The sequence below is a fragment of the Rhinolophus sinicus genome, chromosome 17 (genome assembly GCF_057876585.1).
Source record: "Rhinolophus sinicus isolate RSI-liver-muscle chromosome 17, RSI-T2T, whole genome shotgun sequence".
NCBI lineage: Eukaryota > Metazoa > Chordata > Mammalia > Chiroptera > Rhinolophidae > Rhinolophus > Rhinolophus sinicus.
The window spans coordinates 172,128,963-172,137,491 of record NC_142517.1 but is presented as its reverse complement, the minus strand read 5'-3'; positions in this window follow the sequence as shown (position 1 = coordinate 172,137,491).

The following is an 8,529-nucleotide window of genomic DNA, read 5'->3' as shown; positions in this document are numbered from 1 at the left end:
GATCCTTCTTTCAGCCACTCAATAGACCCCTTTATTAATTTTCTCTGATGTTCTTGAGATTAATTTGTTATACCTATTTTCATGAGATTTTAATATTTCATACTATATTCACATAGAGTTTCTAACTCAAAAGCTTAACCATTAAAAAAAGAATCTTAATAGGGAAAATGAGATTATTCTTTCTGAATATGAACATTTTTAATATCAGCAAAGATATTTCTGTCAAGTAGATTTTTATGAGTAGTACTGATTAAAAACATAAGCTGCCTTGCTTAACATAAAGATCTGTGGTGAATAATTAACTTGGGGTTTGGCACTCTGTGAGCGAACCCCCACATTTATACCACATTTTGTACAGAAAATTCATCAGCAGGTTTCAGTCAATATTTCCGACATCAAAGAAGTATTGCAAACTAAATTTAGACCTAACTTCTACTTCTGACCAAGATGGCACAATGGATCACATTTGCATCCTGCTCGAAACAATTAAAAATTCAAACGCAACATATAAAACAATGGTTTTAAAGACAGTATCAGGCAATAGGCAGTGATCCCAAAGAGATGGTAAACAAAGGTGAGCCCCATGCTAGCTTCCAGCTTACTGCCTGGACTTTCCAGGCCACAGGGCAGGAAAGGGAAACCCAGTTGGAGATAAGAGTCTAGGGAGGCCAAAGCAGCTATAATTTGCAGTCGAGTCGAGTGCCAGAGACAAGAGATCCACACACACAGAGAACTCTAGAGATATACAGCGTCTTCAACTGAGTACTACTGACAAGCCTGTACATGTCAGGTAACAGCCCAAGAACGGAGGACAAAAAAACCCCAACACACACACACACACACACACACACACACACACACCCCAAAAGTTTTAGAAAATAATACTAGAAGCTCACAACAGGGCCAAAACACTTCCTGTGTTCACCAATCAGAGAGGAAAATCTCATAATTCATAGGGCATTTGGAACAGCAGTCAAAAAGGTTTTGCCTAATTTGTGAGGAAAATTAGACCAAGACTAAATCTGTTCCCAAGTATTTCAACTGCATACAAAACAAAGCTCAAGAATATTTACAAAAGTACAATATCCATCATTCAACAAGGTAAAGTTCAAAATGTGTACCAAAAATCATCAGGCAAAACAAGCAGGAAAATACCTGCTAATGGAAAAGAATAAAATTAAATTAAGCATTGCTCAGAGTCACTTAAAAGTCAGGAGGCTATTAAGGAAGTGGGGTCTATGCACATCTTGTGCCTCAGTTCTTAAAGCTGCTATTAGGTTGCTAAACCTCTTACTAAACCCAGCTCAAGTCCTGAAGCCATAAACATCCTGGATTCAAAAACATACCATAATAACTGCTACATGTACATTTATGGACTTTACTTCTTTCAGCATTCGCCTTCTTCATTTGCATACCAGAATTTACCAATCCCTGTTAACCCAGCCAGGATCCTTCATCTGCATGAAATAATTACATTTTGTAGTTTTTGCCTTTGTAAACCCTGCCTTTCTTTGCTCTCTCCAGAGCACAGTTTGGGTTGCTACCTGAAACTGTCTCTTGAATTGTAACCTTTTTGCTCAAACAAATGTTTCCTGTTCTTTAGTACTGATTGAACCTCTTCATTGTTTAACAAACCCATGAGGAAAAAATCAATTGAAACTGAGAAAGTATAGTTAACAAGTGAAAGGAAATAAAATGAAATCACAAAATATTCAATCGAAAAACGAGGTAGTAAAAGAAAAAAGGATGCAAATAATAAATAGAACAAACAGAAAACAACAGCAAGATGGCAGACTTTAACACGATCATATGAATAATCACATTACATGTAAATGGTCTAAACACACCAATTAAAAGGCAGAGTTTATTAGATTGGATTAAAAAAGCAAGACCCAACTATATGCTGCCTAAAACAAATCCACCTTAAATATAAAGACATAAATAGCCTAAATATAAAAAAATGGAAAAAGCTATGCAATGCTAGCACTTATCAGTAAGGATACAAAAGGACTGAAAATCACTATTTACTAATATGACCTAATAAACATTTATGGAACATTCCAACCAACAACAGCAGAAATGCACATGGGACATTCACAAAATGAACCATGTTATGACCATAAAACAAGTCTCAATCAATAATTGATTTGCAACAAAGGTGCACAGGCAATTCAGTGCAGTCCTATCAACAAATGATGTTGAAACAATTAGACTGTTCACCATATACAAAAAAGTGAACTTTTATTCATACTTTCAACTATATAAAAAAATTAACCCCAAATGGATAATAGACTTAATTAAAACTGACCACATCAAGTGTTAGAGGATGTGGAGCAACTTGAGCTCCTATAAACTGCTGGTGGAGATATAAAATGGTATCACAACTTTGGAAAACATTGTGAAAATTTCTTAAAAAGTTAGCATTTGAACCAGACATTCCATTTTTATGTATTTACCCAAAAGAAATGAAACGTTATGTTAATACAAAGACTTGTACATGAATGTTTATAAAAGCCGCAAACTGAAAATAACCCCAAAGTCCATCAACAGGTGAATGGATAAACAAATTGTGTTATAGTTATACAAAGGAATACTACTTACCGACAAAAAGGAATGCATTATTGATACCTGCAATGACATGGATAAATCTCCAAATAATTATGCTGAAAGTAAAAAACAAAACAACAACAAAAAAACAGTACATATTGTGTGATTCTATTTAAGTAAAATTATAAAAAATCTAAGGTGATGAGTGCTTGTTTGGGGGGGAAGGATCACAAAGGACATGAGGAAACTTTTGGTGCAGATGAATATGTACATTATATCTTGATTGTGATTATGGTTTCACAGGTACATACATTTGCCAAACATCAAATTGTATACTTTAAATATGTGTAGTTTATTGTCTCAATTATCTCAATAAAGCTGTTTAAAAAGATTAGTAAAGATCTATGAAAAACCATTTAGTTATTTTTTGAAACTAATATGGTTTACTTTTATTTACTTATTTAAATTTATTTTTTATATTAGTTTCAGGTGTACAAAACAATGATTAGACATTTACACTCCTCACTAAGTGACAACATGCTCCCCCCCAAGTCATTGTATATAGTTATTATAATACTACTGACTATTCCCTATGCTGTAGTTTGCATCCAGGTATGATATATACATATATATATATAGACATATGTATATATACGTATGTGTGTGTGTATACATATATGTATATGTATATATGGTCACGGGATGTAAAACCATTTAGTTTTAGTGTGTGTGTATATGTGTATATATATATACACACACACAGATACACATATACACACATATATATGTGTGTGTGTGTGTGTATATATATATATATATATATATATATATATATATACACACACACATACATACATGGTCACGGGATGTAAAACCATTTAGTTTTATCAGAGAAATTAATTCAGACATTTCTATCAATTTACCGCTTTACAATTGGTCTTACTTTACACTTTTAAGTAACTTACTATATAAGCTAATATTCTGAAATATAAATCTCATTTAAAACTGTGGCAAAAAATCTCTATGTAAAAGCCATTGCACAGCAAATTCCTAAATATTGTTCTATTTCTCATAGGACTCATTCTCAGTTCTACAAGCAAGTATGATAACTTACATCAATGCAATTAAATCAGATATAAAAATGTCAGTACAAGAATAAACCTGTTAGCAGCCTAAGTTTGTTGTCAAAACCTCCGAAATCCTATTGGCTCAATATAATCCTCTTCTACACTTTTATTGTTTGCCTCTGGACAAGTTCTGACAGTAAATTTTTCGTTTGATCTTTTGATCTTCAACTATCAAAGGGAAGAAAAGATAAAAAAAGATGGACAGGCTTTTAAACTGTTAGCACCATGTAATTTTGTTCAGGAAGAATGAGAAGCAATATCTCACATTATACATGTAAGAAACACTGAAACCTAAAAAGAAATATCTGTACTTATTTTCATTTTTTTCACTTCAAATAAACTGGTAGAATTCTGGACAGTATATAAAGCTTCTGTTACATTTGATTGGTGCTATTAAAAACTATGTAGTAACTTATTGAAGCTTAAGATGATTGTCCTTATTTTATCAGTTATCTCTCTTAATTTTAATATGGTATCTGGCTAAACTTAGGAAAACTTTCCTTCAGGAAAACTTAAATTGCGATTTTGCTGTTTCTACTCCCTGAATGGCATTGCGGGGAGGGTGGTAAATATTTACCACTGTCTCTAGGTCCTCATACTAACTAGTTTCTTTTAAATAAAATTTCCAGAAATGATTTGAAAACTATCTTTTGAAGACTTAAATACTCCGCAAACACTTAAAAAATACTGTTTTGAAGAAAAGATAGATGTTTTTCTGAACATAATAAAAACATATCCGAAAGTGCACTTTCATAGCACTTCCAGTTTTCCATGAAAAATTTTAGGGTGCTTCAACTACAAAGCATTTTGGTGTGGCTATTTTACTATCCTGAAATTCATTTCTTCGAACACTCAATTATTTCCAAACATCAATAGAATACTATCTGGTATTCTCTCTTCAACAAATGTTCATCTTATTTCATCTTGTATTTCTTTGAATAACTGTGCTTACATAAACTGTGTACGTGTGTGGGGGACAGATATGGAGACATCTGAACAAGGTGCACTTCTTTTAATTTTGAGAATTTTCTTTATCATAATTTATCCCTCAGTAGAGAGAGCTGATTGAAATTGCCAAATGTCTCTGGTGATGTCCCCAGATGTGAAATGTCGGGGAATGGGAACTGTGCTCTCTATTTAAAGTGTTTAACTTGAATTACTGAATTTCATTAAGAGAATGTATCAGATGGACTTGACTTCAACATGCTCATTCACATTAATTAAGACTTTTTCAAAGCTAGTTATAGAGTCCTTCATTTAAAGAGCTTTCTTCCTTTTGTACTTTTATGTAAAGCATGAAAAGTACATTTATGTTCTGCACAGATGAAACCTTTAGATCTTGTGCAAATGAATTATAAAGAGAACTGATCACAAACTGTTTCACTCGTCCTTGCATTCCTATCCTTTTAAAGAATATTATTTTTGGGCAGTAGCACACTGTATATGTACAGAGGTCAGTGATTACCATGTCATAAGACTATTGTCCCTATGAATGCCTTCCCAGACTTCTAAATATTGTCTTCTTAAAGACAACTCACCTGTGCTGATACTTCTGTCACTTCTAATGATTTTTTTTATAAAGGGTATCAACTTTCATCCTTCATACAGTTTTGACTTTTATAGATATCAGCAATCAGAAACCATCTGTATAATAAATCTACAAATTAAATAATCTTTTTAGTTATCTCTAATATTGAATGATTAATAATTAAAAGTAATTCTTTTCTGCCAAAAATTATCCAGGGAGAGAACCGGGGTTGGGGGCTGTCAAGAAATGGGTAGGGTCTCCTATATATAAGCCATTCTATACATCTAAGGGTTCCTGAAGGCTGCATATTAAACAGCTGAGGCTTTTAACCTCCCCATTAGAAGACTGCTCTGGGGAAAACAATGAAAAAGACCTGTCAGGTAACTTAAAAATGGCAATGACTAGCTCAAACTAGGTTATATAATAAATCTCAGTCCTACTTTTTTTATTGAAGTAGACTGAAACTATTAGTGATGAATTTTCCCCCCTACAGGGGTGGAAAATAGCTCTGGAGGATAAAAGTTAATTATTTACCTTTTCTTCTATTATGGGTAATCAGTGGGAGAGGTGTAGTAATAACTAATAGTTCTTAGCACATTAGAAGAAAATGGTCTGTGGAGTGAACCACCAACGTGGTTGGTTAATTCACTTGTACGTATATAATGTATATAATTTTGAGTAAGTGACAGGTGGTTTAGTTATGCATATCTCCACAAATTAACTGGTTTCTCATGTTAATCACGTTAATTCACAAAATTATCCAAAGGATTTAGTTACTAAAGGCTGTACTTTCTTTATCTATTCAATACTGAATAAAAATTCAAATATGAACATTTTGACTAATGTAGTGGATTCTCCTTTCTCCCATTAAACTTTTCTAAATTTAAGTGAAATATTTACAATATATAGTTAACCCTTGAACACAAGTTTGGACTGAGTCCACTTATTTGTGGGGGAAAAAAATCCATGTGTAAGTGGACCTGTACAGTTCAAACACATGTTGTTCAAGGGTCAACTGTATTTTCAATCTGTGGTTGGGAATCCGCGTATGCGGAGGGCCAAAAGTTGTTACGCAGATTTTTAACTGGGGTCGGGGGGTTGTTGGACCTAACCCCCGTGTTCTTCAAGGGCCAACTGTATACACTAATGCACAATCATGAAATGATCCATGCAATTAGTGTGTTATTGTACACTATATTTCTAACATGAGGGGTTTCAGTCACTGAAACACTTTATATATTCTTTGATACATTTATACACATGCTGTAAAGTTATAAAGATTACTCAAATAATTACCATTTAAATATGGTAACAGCATCACAAAATTCTTAAAAAAATTATGTACAATAGCAAAAGTGGTACTGATGACCTTTGTCAGCCACTGACAGAATAGAGTACCCTAAGACTTAGATGAAAATATTTTAAAGGATTCACAGACAGAAACACAGTTACATATGTGGAACGAAACTGATACACATTCCTTTGAAAATACTGGTATACCCTAAAGATTAACTGCCAAAAAAGGGGGTAAGTATTCATTCTCTTTTTAATTACAGCATGATGCTAACTAGACAGGGCTAAGGAAACTAAGTCCTGGTGCTTAAGTCTCTAAGGACCAGTTTATTTTACATAAATACGTCTGTTTGAAACACAGATCAACTGTCACAGAAATGTCTGTCTTTGGGGACCACATAAGATAACCACCTTTGAGTAAAAAATGACCATCAAAGTGTTTTCACAAAGGACATTTTTATAAAAAAAACACACAAAAATATCTAAATAATCAATGATAATTTGAATACAAAATGACTGAGAAGTTTGCCAATAGTCTGATTGAGAAGACATTCCTATTAATGGTTAGGTAATACTATTTCAGTTTCATAGCCTTACATAATTGTGATTTTCCCCTTCTGAAATGTATACTCAAATGAGGCAGAGAATAAGTCTTAAGCTAAGCCATACAGTCCATGATATCTACAGTGTCTAATACAAATGTCTTATTCGTGAAAAAACACACAAATCTGTTAACTGAATGAATGAAAACTAATTTTTGTCTCTCTTTGTGTATTAACAGAAAGAAATTATCAATAAAAGGATAAATATACAACATTAAAACGGGGGGTAATAAAAATGCATTTTGTACTAATGCTTCATTCAAGTTGGGTTCTAAATATGTTATGAAATTTCATAGATGTCACTAAACTCTAGAGTTCAAACACTGTGAATTTGTAATTTCTACCTCTGTAATTTTTATTAATTGAGAAACAAGGTGTTATCTTTATTCAGAAAACATTACTATTACCAGTAGGATACACATAAAAAATACAAAAACCCAAAACACATGATTTTGGTAGTCTATCCTCTCACCTTGAGATACATTCATTGCAACATGTGTATGAGTTCACATAGTTATCAGTTCAACAGTGTGTTAAGTATCTGGAAGCATTAACATAATAGTATCATATGTATCAGAATCACAACTTAATATATAGTACTATGTAGTCTGTGATCTTGAAAGTTCTTTTTATACAAAGTTCACTGCCTAGAATACGGATAGAACTCATACAATACCATAAATTATCTGTATGAACTTCTGTCACAAACTCCATCTGTCCACTTTGTGTTTTAAAACCTGAGGATGGATGTGTTGCTTTCTTAATGATCCACTATACCTAAATGTTCGATCCAGCAGTTTCATTCCTCTCATATTCTAAATCACTTAATGGTTAGTTGACTAATTCAAATATTAAAAATATATGGTACGATTATACAATTTTATATCAGTCCATCTATGGTGGGCTTACAGTATCATACAAGTTATTTGTGCAAAAACAAGGAAAAATTTGTAACTCTACTATTTTGAACTAGAACGATTTTGGCAAACATGGGATCATTACAAGCTGTAATTGTTACTGAGTATAATATAAAAAGTCCAGGTTGATGTTATCTAGATATTAAGGAGAGAATGAAAAGTTCTTACGTTTAGGGAAATTATCTCATTTTACAGACTATAAGAAAGTTAAGTGAAAGCCTCCTGTGGAAGGCTTACATTTAAGTTTCTAAATTTCTAAACCAGAAACGTTTTACAACAAAATTAAGTTACGTAAGTGAAATTAGATTACGAGATCTACTTATGTTAACAATGGGAATTACATGAAAGAGCAATTTGTAAGGAAAAACTATTTAAAATTAAAGTTATGTATAAATGGGTTTAAAAAAAGAAGAGCCAAGTTCAGATTCACCCTACTAATAGGAGGTAACTACTGTGAACAATACATAAATTATACCTACTGGCCTCTGAAATGTACTATGTTACTTTAGAAGTAA